We start from the raw sequence: 13,715 nt of genomic DNA, 5'->3' as shown, positions 1-13,715 counted from the left end.
AATGTGGACACTCCTTAACCACTTACAGACCGGACCATTTTGCTGGTAAAAGACCAGACCACTTTTTGCGATTCGGCACTGCGCCGCTTTAACTAACAATTGCACGGTCGTGCCACGTGGCTCCCAAACAAAATTGATGTCCTTTTTTTCCCAAAAATAGAGCTTTCTTTTGGTGGTATCTGATCACCCCCGCGTTTTTTATTTTTTGCGCTATAAACAAAAATAGAGCGACAATTTTGAAAAAAACGCATTATTTTTTACTTTTTGTTAAAATAAATATCCCCCAAAAATATATAAAAAAAACTTTTTTTTCGCTCAGTTTAGGCCGAAACTTATTCTTTTACATATTTTTGATAAAAAATCGCAATAAGCGATTATTGATTGGTTTGCGCAAAAGTTATAGCGTTTACAAAATAGGGATAGTTTTATGGCATTTTTATTAATATTTTTTTATTTCTAGTAATGGCGGCGATCAGCGATTTTTATTGTGACTGCGACATTATGGCGGACACATCGGACATGTTTGACACATTTTTGGGACCATTGTCATTTATACAGCAATCACTGTTATATAAATGCAGTGATTCCTGTGTAAATGACACTGGCAGTGAGGGGGTTAACCAGTGGGTGGCAGTGTAGGGGTTAAGTGTTCCTAGGGGTGTGTTACTAACTGTGGGGGGCTGGGCTTTCATTTAGTGAACACTGATCTCTGCTCCAATCACATGGAGCAGAGATCAGCGTCACTAGTTGCTAGGCAGAATGGAGAAATTCTGTTTACAACGGCATTTCTCCATTCAGCCGCCGGGTGAGACGATCGCGGGTATGCCTGCGGTGATCGAGTCTGTGGGACCTGTGACTGGACTCCAGGGGGTCCCGACCGGCATGCGAGCGCACCGGCGGCGGCGCCCTCGCGATGGCAGGGCGACATTAAAGATTGGATGTACCTGTACGCCAATATGCCTGCCCGCGTGCCATTCTGCCGACGTACATCGGCGTGTGCTGGTCGGGAACTGGTTAACCTCAATAATACAACCATGCCACATCCCACACTTTACTTAGTTGTGCCTATAAAATCCATGACCCATGGTGCAATCACCCCTTTTGACCGTCTGAATAGGTGAGATAAATGTGTTAATTTTTTTCACAAGCCTATACTCCTCTTTTAAGGATTTACCAAGTTGATTGCCTACTGATCCTTTTTGATCCATATCTTTATTGCTATAAATTTGTTAGTGAACATAAGAAAACTTTTAGAAATACTCTATTCATGCCTCCATTTTGCGAGTATGCTAATTTAGCTACCCTTGTATTTATTCTTTTGGGGCTGACATTATTATTATACAGGATTTATATAGCGCCAACAGTTTATGCAGCGCTTTACAATATCAGTGCCTGACCTCACAAATGCGCTTCTGGAAGAATGGTCAAACATTCCCATAGACACATTCCTAAACCTTGTGGACAGCCTTCCCAGAAGAGTTGAAACTTTTATAGCTGCAAAGGAAGGGCCAACTCAATATTGAATTCTACAGACTAAGTCTGGGATGCCCTTAACCACTTCCCACCGGGCCTTTAGCAGAATGACAGCTGGGTGGTGGTTTCCTTATCCTGACTGGACGTCATATGATGTCCAACTTGAAGACACCCTAGCACAGTGATCAGGGATGGCATGTGTCCCTTGGAAATAGCCCATCCCCAATCACAGAAAACAACCAATGAAATTGGCTGTTTACCACGTGATCGGCTGTGTCCAATCACAGCCAGTCACTTCTAAGCAGTTAAAGAGGGCACGCACATGGGTGATCAGGGATGGCACATGTCCCTTGGAAATAGCCCATTCCCGATCAGGGTAAACATCCAATGAAATTGGCTGTATACCACATGACCAGCTGTGTCCAATCACAGCTGGTCACAAATGTAAACAATGAGAGTGGTTATTATCTGATCCCTTCTCTCTCCTCACACACTGATCGTGTGAAGAGAGAGCAGGGATCAGTGAGAGATTAGTGTATAGTCTGACAATTTTCATTGTATTTTACTGTGCACAATATGCCCCCCCAATAAAGAGAACCTGTCACCATAGAACTGTCACAGCCCATCTGGATCTGTTACATTCCATATGGATCTCTGGAACTGTCACAGCCCATCTGTCACATGGTCCATCTGGATCTGTCACACAGGCCCACCGCTAGTACTGCTATTTGTACCGTTGCCCAGGCCCGCCATAAATACTGCCATCAGTACCACCACAGAGGCCCACCATTAGTACTGCCATCACTACTGCCAGACAGGCCGGCCATTAGTACTGCCATCAGTACTGCCACACAGGCCCATCATTTGTACTGCCATTAGTACCGTTGCACAGGCCTGCCATTAGTACTGCCATCAGTGCAGCCACCCAGGCCCGCCATCAGTGACCTGTCAGTATCACCAGCAGTACCGCCACACAGGCCCACCATCACTACCATCATCATGGCCACAAGAGTGTACACACCTGAGGAAGCATATGCCATACTTACCATATTGGATGATGAGAGCAGCGGGGAGCTCCCATCATCCAATTTGGGTTTAGAATATGAGACAGTAGAGGGTAGTGGATCAGAGTCCGAGTCAGCAGAGGAAACCATCCTTCCTAAAAAAATAAGGAGATCAGGACCAAGATCAGAACAAAGTTCAGAAGACCTGCCTACCACCAGCTTTGCCAAACCGCAGGAAGAGGAGCCCAGTACCAGTATTGAAATTACACATCTAGCCCAAAGAATCCAGTCCCAGTCCTACCTTCCCGATGCCCTGGCAAACCCCTTATTCACTATAATCCCCCCTTTCACTGCACAGCCAGGTGTGCAGCCCAACACTACTCATTTTTCACAATTAGATTATTTTGTTTTTCCCCAAAGATTTGGTGCAGTACATGGTGGACCAAACAAATCTCTATGCAGATCAATTTATTGCCTCCAACCCCAATTTGTCTTACGCCCATATGTTCTATTGGCGACATCTAACTAGACAAATTTAAATAGTTTTTGGGCCTTACTTTTAACTTACTCTGACCCACCAACCCCAACACATGCTGATTAGGGATGAGCCGAACACCCCCCGGTTCGGTTCGCACCAGAACTTTCGAACGGACCCCAAATTCGTACGAAAGTTAGAACCCCATTGAAGTCTATGGGACTCGAACGTTCCAAATGAAAAGTGTTAATTTTAACGGCCAATATGCAAGATACTGTCCTAAAAAGGGTTTGGGGACCTGGCTCCTGCCCCAGGGGACATGGGTCAATGCAAAAAAAACGTTTAAAAATGGCCGTTTTGGCGGGAGCACCGATTTTAATGACGCTTAAAGTGAAAAAAAATAGTGAAATATTCCTTTAAATATCGTGCCTGGGGGTGTCTGTAGTATGCCTGTGAAGTGCCACGTGTTTCCCGTGTTTAGAACAGTCCCTGCACAAAATGACATTTAACGGAAATAACGTCATTTAAAGCTGCTTGCGGTTTTAATGTTATATCTGGTTCCTGCAATATGGTTGAAAATCATTGAGAAAAATGGCATGGGTAGCCCTCCCTGCCCATTACCAGTCCCTTTGGGTCTTGTACGCATATTAAGGGGAACCCCGTACCTATATTAAAAAAAGGAAATACGTGTGGCCCCCAGGCCCTATATACTCAGAACAGCAGTATACAGGCGGTGCAAACAAGACAGGGACTGTGTAGGTTTGTTGTGTTAAGTTGAATCTGTTTGTAATTTTCAACCGGTACATTTTTAAAGTGTAGCTCCAGTCAAAAAAACTATTTTTAAGCTTTTTGGAAAACATAGGGAAGGGTTATCACCCCTGTATAATTTGTTTTGCCGTCCGTCTTTTTCAGAGCATGCAGACAGCACGCACAATCTCCTACCGCTGACTGCAAGCTCTATTTAAAACGAGCAAGATAGTTAGCTATATAGATGGATATAGTGGTGTATACTGCGTTCAGAGCATGCAGACAGCACTCACAATCTCCTAACACTGACTGAAAGCTCTATTTAAAACGAGCAAGATATTTAGCTATATAGGTGGATATAGCGGTGTATACTGCGTTCAGAGCACGCAGACAGCACGCACAATCTCCTAACACTGAATGAAAGCTCTATTTAAAACGAGCAAGATATTTAGCTATATAGGTGGATATAGCGGTGTATACTGCGTCCAGAGCACGCAGACAGCACGCACAATCTCCTAACACTGAATGAAAGCTCTATTTAAAACGAGCAAGATATTTAGCTATATAGGTGGATATAGCGGTGTATACTGCGTTCAGAGCACGCAGACAGCACGCACAATCTCCTAACACTGACTGACAGCTCTATTATAAAAGATAGATACATCGCTAGATATATAGGTGAATATAGCGGTGTATACTGCGGTCAGGGCACGCAGACAACAACCACTACAGAAGAGCAAGAACTAAAAATCGGCCGATAACGATCGGTGTATACTGTGTTGAAGGTACACAGAACACCCACTAACTGCTACAGATGCCAACACACTACACAAGGCCGCCGCGCTGGCGGCCTTATATAGTGTGGGGCGTGTACTACACAGCCTGAGCTATGATAGGCCACAGGCACTCTTTGCTGCCGGCGCTGTGATTGGCCAAGCATGTGGGGTCACAGTGCATGCTTGGCCAATCATGAGCCAGCAATGCACTGCGCCATCGCAGTGCATTGTGGGCCATGAGCGCCACACGAATTTGGTGCGAACGGCCCATAACGTTCGGAATTCGCCGAACGGATGAACAGCCAATGTTCGAGTCGAACGTATGTTCGACTCGAACACGAAGCTCATCCCTAATGCTGATATATTCTGCTGTCATGTCCAGGACATGCTATGACATGATTATGCGTTTTCTACACTTTAACCACAATTCCCAGTGCCCTCCCCCCAGATCACACTAAACATGACAAATTATACAAAATACGCCCCCTTTTAAAATTATTTTTCCCAGCGATTTTCTGACGTGTTTATCCCAGACCAAAACATTTGTGTGGGCAAAAGCAAAGGCTGACTGCAGTTTAACCACTTCCCGCCCGGCCTATAGCAGAATGACGGACGGGCGATGGTTAGGTTATCCTGACTGGGCATCATATGACGTCCTTCAGGATAACAGCCACCACATACCCGTGGGATCGAGCATCTCGACGATCGGTGATGCAGTGTGCCAGTCAGATGCCCACCCAGGAAAACCATTAAGCCACCCAGGACCACCAGGGAAGGGGGCAACATGTGGATGGCCAGGTATGTACACCATGGCCATCCACATATGAAAAAATGTGCACAATACATGCCAATCAGTGCCCACAAATGGGCACTGACTGGCGACATTATGGTCCAGCAAAAAAAAGTGATGCCCAGCAATGCCACCCATCAATGTCATCAGTGCCCCCTCTCAGTGCCCATCCATGCCCATCAGTGCCCACCTATCAGTGACCATCAGTGCCCAACTGTGCCACCTATCAGTGCCACCCATAATTACCCATCAGTGCCACCCATAAGTACCCATCAGTGCCACCTATGCATGCCCATCAGTGCCGCCTATGAGTGTCCATCAGTGCCGCAAATCGATGCCGCCTATCAGTGCCCATCATCAATGCTCATCAGTGCCACCTAATCGCTGCTACCTCATCGGTGCCACCTTATCAGTGCAGCCATATCAGTGCCCATCATTGAAGAAGAAAACTTACTTATTTACAAAAAAAATGTAACAGAAACAAAGAAAAACAAATTTTTTTAAAAATTATCGGTCTTTTTTTATTTATTAAAAAGGAAGGGAAGGGGTAAATGGGACTGTTGCGGTGCTGATATTAGTGAGGAACATAGAATTTATTTAAAAGGGATATTTTATTGAATATGCTAAAAATGGCCCAAATAAGGTCAATGGATACAAATTTAGAAAACAACAATTATTAATTTTCATACAAACAGTGTACAACGTCCATAATTTAAATAACCAAATTCTTGGCGATTCAGATGTTAAATTCCCGACATGTTTCGCCTACTATTAGGCTTCTTCAGGGGAGCCAATGGTTGATGGAAGGGGAAATATTTTATTTGTAAAAACAAGTAAGAGAATTTGCTGTAGAGAGAAATATATGACAATAGTTAATGGAGCTGGTCATGTTGAGAAAACACTTCCTAGATCCCCACCAAAGCCCTCCTGTCTCAAAAAGTTCAACCAATGATAAATATAAAAATAAAAATAAAATTAAAACAATACCTGTCAATCTTGAACAAATTCACCTATGCCCTGAAATGAAGACCCCACTCAGAGTTGGAAACGAGCCTGTCCCCAAAAATCGCCAAAACGAGAGGTGACTGCAGGAGATAAATTGAGCAAACATAGAGATCCAATATGTTGCAAAGTTCACAAGGAGCCAAAAGAGGCTTCAAAAGTATTTATTATTTTAAGAGAAAAGAGATCCATATACGGCAAAAGATCATACCTGTATTGGTTGGATATGAGGTGTGTCACATAAAGATGGCTGTGAGTTTAGCAAAAAGAGAGTCCTTAAAGGTTTTTATAACTGGTGTGGTAACCTGAATTATAATAAGAAAAAGAAAAAAAGAGAAAAAAAGGGGGGGAGGAGGGTTCTTTGAGTTTTTTGTCCAAATAAAGCTAATGGGTGATAGCAAAATAATAAATAGAGTATGCCTGAAGATAAGCAAAATAAGAGAATTTTTTCTTTTGCTTGGCAAAATGCTCAAAAAAGTTTAACAAAAGTCATTACTAGTTGCTTACCATGAAACAGAAGAGGGAAACAGACTCAGCTGTTGCTATATTGGACAAGCTGTCAGCAAGGAGACATTATGTGGCAGGATACTGCAGAGTCAAGCCAGTCACTCTATTAATGGAACGATTTGGAAAGATTGGTCTAGGATACGAGAGGAGAATAGAGCCAGAGCTAGTGATCATAAGTTAATAAATGGAATAAAGGAAATTGGAAGAGCTACATGGCATGTGTGGACATGCCATGTGCTTTTCTACAAACTAACCTTCACGGCGGGATCGTCACAAACACACTCTGCAGGGCCGATACACCTGCATTGTGAGTGTGCACCTTTTATCTCCCTCAACATCCGGCGTCACAACAGCGGCGCCGGATGTGAGCGGACTATAGATGCGGAACTGCGCATGCGCGCCGAGCAAGTGAGCCTACAACCCCCATAATGCTATGCGGTGGCGTCTCCGTAGGCCCAGGAAACCTAAACACCGCAACAGGCAATTACGGGTATCGTAAGAAAGACAGCAAGAGGATCCAATCGAACCCTCCAGAAAAAGATGTCATTCGAGGGACACAGCAAGGTGCATGCGCTGGCATAGCAGCCCGCATGTTAACAGGTCCAACTTCCACATAGCTGGACCTGTGTGTCCATACAGACACCTAAATTGAGACAGAGAGAACAGGCTCGCCCCTCCAAAGAGGGGGGGGGGGGGTTTCCACAAGGGTGGACTTAGAAGCAGCACAGGAAATGCCAATATGTAACGTTATGGACTAATCTCTAAAATCATAGCCCTGTAGGTGGCCGTTCAAGGCATGTTATATTATTTTTAGTATATAAATTAATTCCAGAGACAGGTGGGCTAAGGAAAAAGGGAAGGATAGTGCCTGTCGGCCGACTCCAACAAAAATGCATAAACTTGTAGTAAGAGTAATATTATATGATAAACAAATGATAATTGATTTAAGGACATACATAGAGATCAAAACAGTATTACAGGGATCAACTGCATTGTTCCTATTGAAAATAATGATCAGAAATGATTGAAATGCGTTATGTGAACGATAGATGGCTTTAACAAATTCTATGGGTACTTCAACAAATACAAGTGCCATCAAATAGTTGATGAGGTTGATGGTACTCCAATTTACACTATGCAGAAATTGTACAAAAAAGTGTGACCAGAATAGACACATTCATACATAGATGTAGTTGTTGAGACAAACAGACGAACAAACAAATAGACAGACAGACAGACGATCAAACACATAGGAAAGAAAAGGAAAAGAAAAAGATGAAAAGATAAAAAGAAGAGGGAAGAAAAAATAAGAGAAAAGGGGGGGGGGAGGGGGAAAGGCCAAGTATGGAAACTGACAGTTTGCAAAAAGTTGATGGTCCTATTTACATGGTCCAGATTCCCTATGAAGAGTTCTGTAAAATAAAGTAAAACTTCTACATGCTGATTATTTTATCAAATATAAAATAATAATAATTACAGAAAATGCTTATATGTAATATATTCGTTTAGACCTGGATAGTTTGTAGCTTCTAAAGTATATATCCATTGGGTTTCTAATTGAAGTAAACGTGTGTCAATTTCCCCTCCCCGAGCATGAATAGGTACATGCTCCAGCGCTGAGAAATAAACACCATTGGGATTGAAATTGTGAGATCTGCCTATATGTGTATTTAATGCTGTAGTGCATAGTCGTTTGGATAGGGGCAACATGTGATCTCTGATTCTTTTATAAAAAGGACGTTTTGTCTTGCCGATGTAAAAACATCCGCAAAGACAGGTGGCAATGTAAACAATTCCCACAGTTTTGCATGTCACATTGTGTCTAATGGTATGAATGGAACCATTTGGCAATGTGACTTGTGAAGATCCTGAGATAAAGCGACAGATGTCGCAGTAGCCACATGGATAAGTACCGGTTCGGTTTGGTCTTACAAATTGACGAGTATTGAAGTGACTCGTAACTAATTGGTCTCTCATAGATTGAGATCTACGGTAAGTGAGCTGGGGAAAGGGCTTGATATATTTATGAATTGTGTGATCAGCCAATAATAGGGGCCAATATTTGACAAGAATAGCTTTCATTTGATGATGTTGACGAGAATATTGTGTTATAATACGTAAAGGTGTGTTGGAAGTAGGTCTGGGTTTGGAGTAAATTAAATCACTTCTATTCAATTTTGACACTTTGTTATAGGTACGTTTGAGTAGCGCTTTACTATATCCACGTTGAATAAGTCGAGTCGTGAGATCCCTGGCGGCTGATTGGAAATCTGAGTCTTGAGAACAGTTTTGACGTAAACGAAGATATTGACTATAGGGTATACTGTCCAAAAGTGGTTTAGGGTGTGCGCTTGCGGCGTGTAAAATAGTATTACCCGCAGAGGGTTTACGGTAAAGAGATGAGTTAATGACACCGTTTTTATCCAATTTGATGCACAGGTCAAGAAAGTTGACCTGGGTCTGACTGTAATCCATCGTAAATTTAAGGTTAAACTGGTTGACAGACAAACTATCGAAAAATTCATGTAATTCAGCTAGGGAACCTGTCCATAATAGCAAAATGTCATCAATGTAACGGTGCCAGCCGAGGATAAACTGACTCCAATCCCGGGATTGGTCACTAGAAAAAATTTGTCGTTCCCACCCCCCAGGTACAGATTGGCGTAGGTAGGGGCACATTTGGTGCCCATAGCTACGCCCTGCACCTGGAGGTAGTGGGAACGATCAAACATAAAATAGTTATGCGTAAGAATGAACTCCAGGAGTTGGAGCACAAAATTATCATAACTTTTTGAAATGGAACCTCGTTCCTGAAGAAAAGAATACATGACCTGGATACCGGTTGAGTGCGGAATGGAGTTATACAAACACTCAACATCCAAGGCCACTAGCCAAGTATCTGGGGGAAGTTGTTTACCATCTAAAATTCGTAATAAATCAATAGTATCCTTTACATAGGATGGCAGGGACTGTACATGCGGGAATAAATGTTTGTCTATTAGGGCACTAGCATTTTCGTTTTTTTTCCCCTTTTTTTCTCTTTTTTTCTTTTTCTTATTATAATTCAGGTTACCACACCAGTTATAAAAACCTTTAAGGACTCTCTTTTTGCTAAACTCACAGCCATCTTTATGTGACACACCTCATATCCAACCAATACAGGTATGATCTTTTGCCGTATATGGATCTCTTTTCTCTTAAAATAATAAATATTTTTGAAGCCTCTTTTGGCTCCTTGTGAACTTGTGCAACATATTGGATCTCTATGTTTGCTCAATTTATCTCCTGCAGTCACCTCTCGTTTTGGCGATTTTTGGGGACAGGCTCGTTTCCAACTCTGAGTGGGGTCTTCATTTCAGGGCATAGGTGAATTTGTTCAAGATTGGCAGGTATTGTTTTAATTTTATTTTTATTTTTATATTTATCATTGGTTGAACTTTTTGAGACAGGAGGGCTTTGGTGGGGATCTAGGAAGTGTTTTCTCAACATGACCAGCTCCATTAACTATTGTCATATATTTCTCTCTACAGCAAATTCTCTTACTTGTTTTTACAAATAAAATATTTCCCCTTCCATCAACCATTGGCTCCCCTGAAGAAGCCTAATAGTAGGTGAAACATGTCGGGAATTTAACATCTGAATCGCCAAGAATTTGGTTATTTAAATGATGGACGTTGTACACTGTTTGTATGAAAATTAATAATTGTTGTTTTCTAAATTTGTATCCATTGACCTTATTTGGGCCATTTTTAGCATATTCAATAAAATATCCCTTTTAAATAAATTCTATGTTCCTCACTAATATCAGCACCGCAACAGTCCCATTTACCCCTTCCCTTCCTTTTTAATTGCTAAAACCGGGATGAGGTGCGCTGATTATTCCTTGCCTGATTTTAGTCCTTTCCATCCTCTTTTTTTATTTGTTGAGCAAAAAGTAAAAATCACAGAGGTGATCAAATACCACCAAAAGAAAGCTCTGTTTGTGGGAACAAAGTTATAAAAAATGTGTTTGGGTACAGTGTCACATGCCCGCTCAATTGTCATTCAAATTGCGACAGCGCTGAAAGCTGAAAATTGGCTTGGGCAAGAAGGTGCGTAAGTGCCTGGTATTGAAGTGGTTAAGCAGTATATCTCAAGTAAGAGAGCCAGGTACTGTTAAAATTGAATAAACTGTGATCGAGCCACTAGATACATGTACACCTTTCAAATTGTTGAAGGCAAATGCCGCGTACACACGAGCGGACTGTATGGCATACTTAGTCCGTCATACAATCCGACGGACAGTCCGTCATACTTTCGACTGAACGGACTTGACCACACACGGATACCCAAACAGTCCGTCGAAAGCTTGCGCGATGACGTGTACAGCACGTACGACGGGACTAGAAATAGGAAGTCCAATACACAGCAAAGCACCCTTCCGCCGTGTAAATCCTTTCTGGGCATGCGCCATTCTTAGTCCGTCGGACTAGCCTACTGACGAGCGGATTGTCCGCTGAAACCAAAGTACGATAGACAGAATTTTGAAAAATCCGAAATACTTAGTACGCCAGACTACACGCTGAAAAAGTCAGCTGAAGCCCACACACGAGCGGACTGTCCGCTGAAATGTGTTTCGACGGACTAAGTACGCCATACAGTCCGCCCGTGTGTACGCGGCAAAAGACTCCCAGCTACAGCTCTGTGAGTGTCCCACATACCAGTATATTGGAAAGAGTGGAGAAATTGCCTGGGAGCTGGCATACCAAAAAGCATACCATTTATATGTGGACAATTATTACACCAGCTTGCCCCTTTTTTACAGTAAACAAACCCTACCTTAAAAAAAAACCTGGAAGGACTTCCCACAAAATCTTTTAACCTCTCTGGCTGTATGATTATGTCAGATTTTTGATGCTGAAAACTGTACAATTGTTTTGCATGGAAATTTGGTGTTTTATAATGTAGGCCTGTAATTCTTAGGAATAACTCATTTAAATCTTTCAAACAAGATGATAGTAGACACTCCAGGTATGATAACGTTTGAAACACAATATCATAATGAATCAATCACAATCAATAATATAACAAATAACTATAATTAATAAGAAATAATAATACATTTAATTCAATAAATCTTAGTCAAAACTATAATCAAATAAAAAATGGTGACAATTGTTTTGTCCAAACAAGGGTGCAATATTACTAGTCATATTGCTTCAGTAAACATCCCAGGTATGATAAATTTTGAAACATGGGACTGCACAAAGTCCGACGTCACAATCAGGACCTGGAACCTGGTTTCCTTTCTGATTTTCTTTCCACTGTCATCATGCTTTGAGCAACAAACCATGCACATCCTTGTGGGTGCTGACTTTTTCTCAATTGGTGAGATGTAGTCTATGAAGTGACGACCAGTCAGGCGTTCCGGGTTGACAACGCCAAGAACATTACGTCCATCTCTATTTACAGTCATTGGTGTTTGGTGGTTCAAAAAGATCAGTTTGGCAACTTTCCAAGCAAAGTCAGCATGAATCACAGACTTGTCACTCTTTTTTTAGTAGAATGTAGGCATTCCACCAGCATTGCTCAAGAAGATGCCTGAAGTTCTTCTTGTAATACTTTTTTTGTTGTTTTCTCATTGCTGGATAAAATGTCATTGCTTGGTCAGCTCTGTCAACACCTCCCATGGTGTTGTTGTAGTCTATCACTTCCCTAGGCTTCATGATGTCTTTCCCACCTTTTGTGCATACCATGACAGTGGAGGTATTATGGATTGTACTCATTAGGCACACATCTTTTTTGTCACGCCATCGCAGTGCCATTATTTTGCCATTTATCCCGTCTTGAGCTTCTTATTGCCAAAGATTGGTGGTAGGTCACACTCATTAGCCCTAATGGTTCCATAGGCATCCGTTTTGTTCAAAATGTCCAAATGTCCTCTTTTTGGTCACTGGTTCCCACTTTATACTTCTTGAAAACTTCTGATGCATAGCAGCTTGTTGCTCTTGGTACCTGTTTATCACCTTAACAATTTTTTCAATAATCTCATCTGTCAAAAATAGTTGTAGGTATGCCAGGGGGTTGTCATCTTCAACATCCACTTTCATACCATGTGCTCCAGTAAAATGGGAATCTTGGGGGTGCTGCATGATCCGTACCACAGTCAATAGAGCACCAAGTCCGCATATCACTGAGCTCAGTCGCAGGATCGTCACTGCAATCATTTTCTGTGTCTGATGATGAATTTCCCCACTAATTGCTATCACTCAATTCTGCAAAGGATTCTGTATCGCTATCATTGTTTTTCAGCAGGCCCATAAACTGCTTTTGATGTAGAGGCATGCTTTTTGGATGCCATGGTTGTTCTCCAGTTTCCAGGCAGAAATAACAGTAAAACTGCAGGCAAGGGCATTGGACAAAGCACTGGGGGGCAAACTGAGGTCAAATGATTTGATACAGTAATGTAATCCAATAAGATTACAATGTATTGTGTGTGTTGTGATTTATACATTTTAAATCTGTCGTCGGTTCCACCCCCTACATCACAACTCTCGCAGGGAAGGGAAGGCGGAACACAAGAGCATCAGGCGGAAGATCCAGCCACCAGACACAGCGGGAGTACGTTGCGGGATCCGGGGATAAGGTAAGTCATCTCTTCCAGGATCCAGCAATGCAATGTGGCTCGGGATTACCAGTAATGGTACTGAAATTTCCCCCTGAGCCAGACTCAGGAATACCGCCAAGGAGGTTAACAAAAAAGTTGCAAAACAGGAATCTGAATTCATGAGAAATGAGGAAGTGTTGACCATGAAGTGGAGGGAAAAGAAAGATGTTCACATCCTTGCTACTATCCACAATGACACCTTGGTGGAGATCCCGAGAAGACGCAGGCCCTTTGTAAAGCCTGAATGTGTTCACGACTACAATCTCTTTATGGGTAGGGGGTGGATTTTAATGAT

This window comes from Lithobates pipiens, unplaced genomic scaffold (genome assembly GCF_037356315.1).
Source record: "Lithobates pipiens isolate NorthernLeopardFrog02 unplaced genomic scaffold, aLitPip1_a1.2 Scaffold_16, whole genome shotgun sequence".
NCBI classification, from domain to species: domain Eukaryota; kingdom Metazoa; phylum Chordata; class Amphibia; order Anura; family Ranidae; genus Lithobates; species Lithobates pipiens.
Note: the sequence above shows the minus strand (reverse complement) of the source record.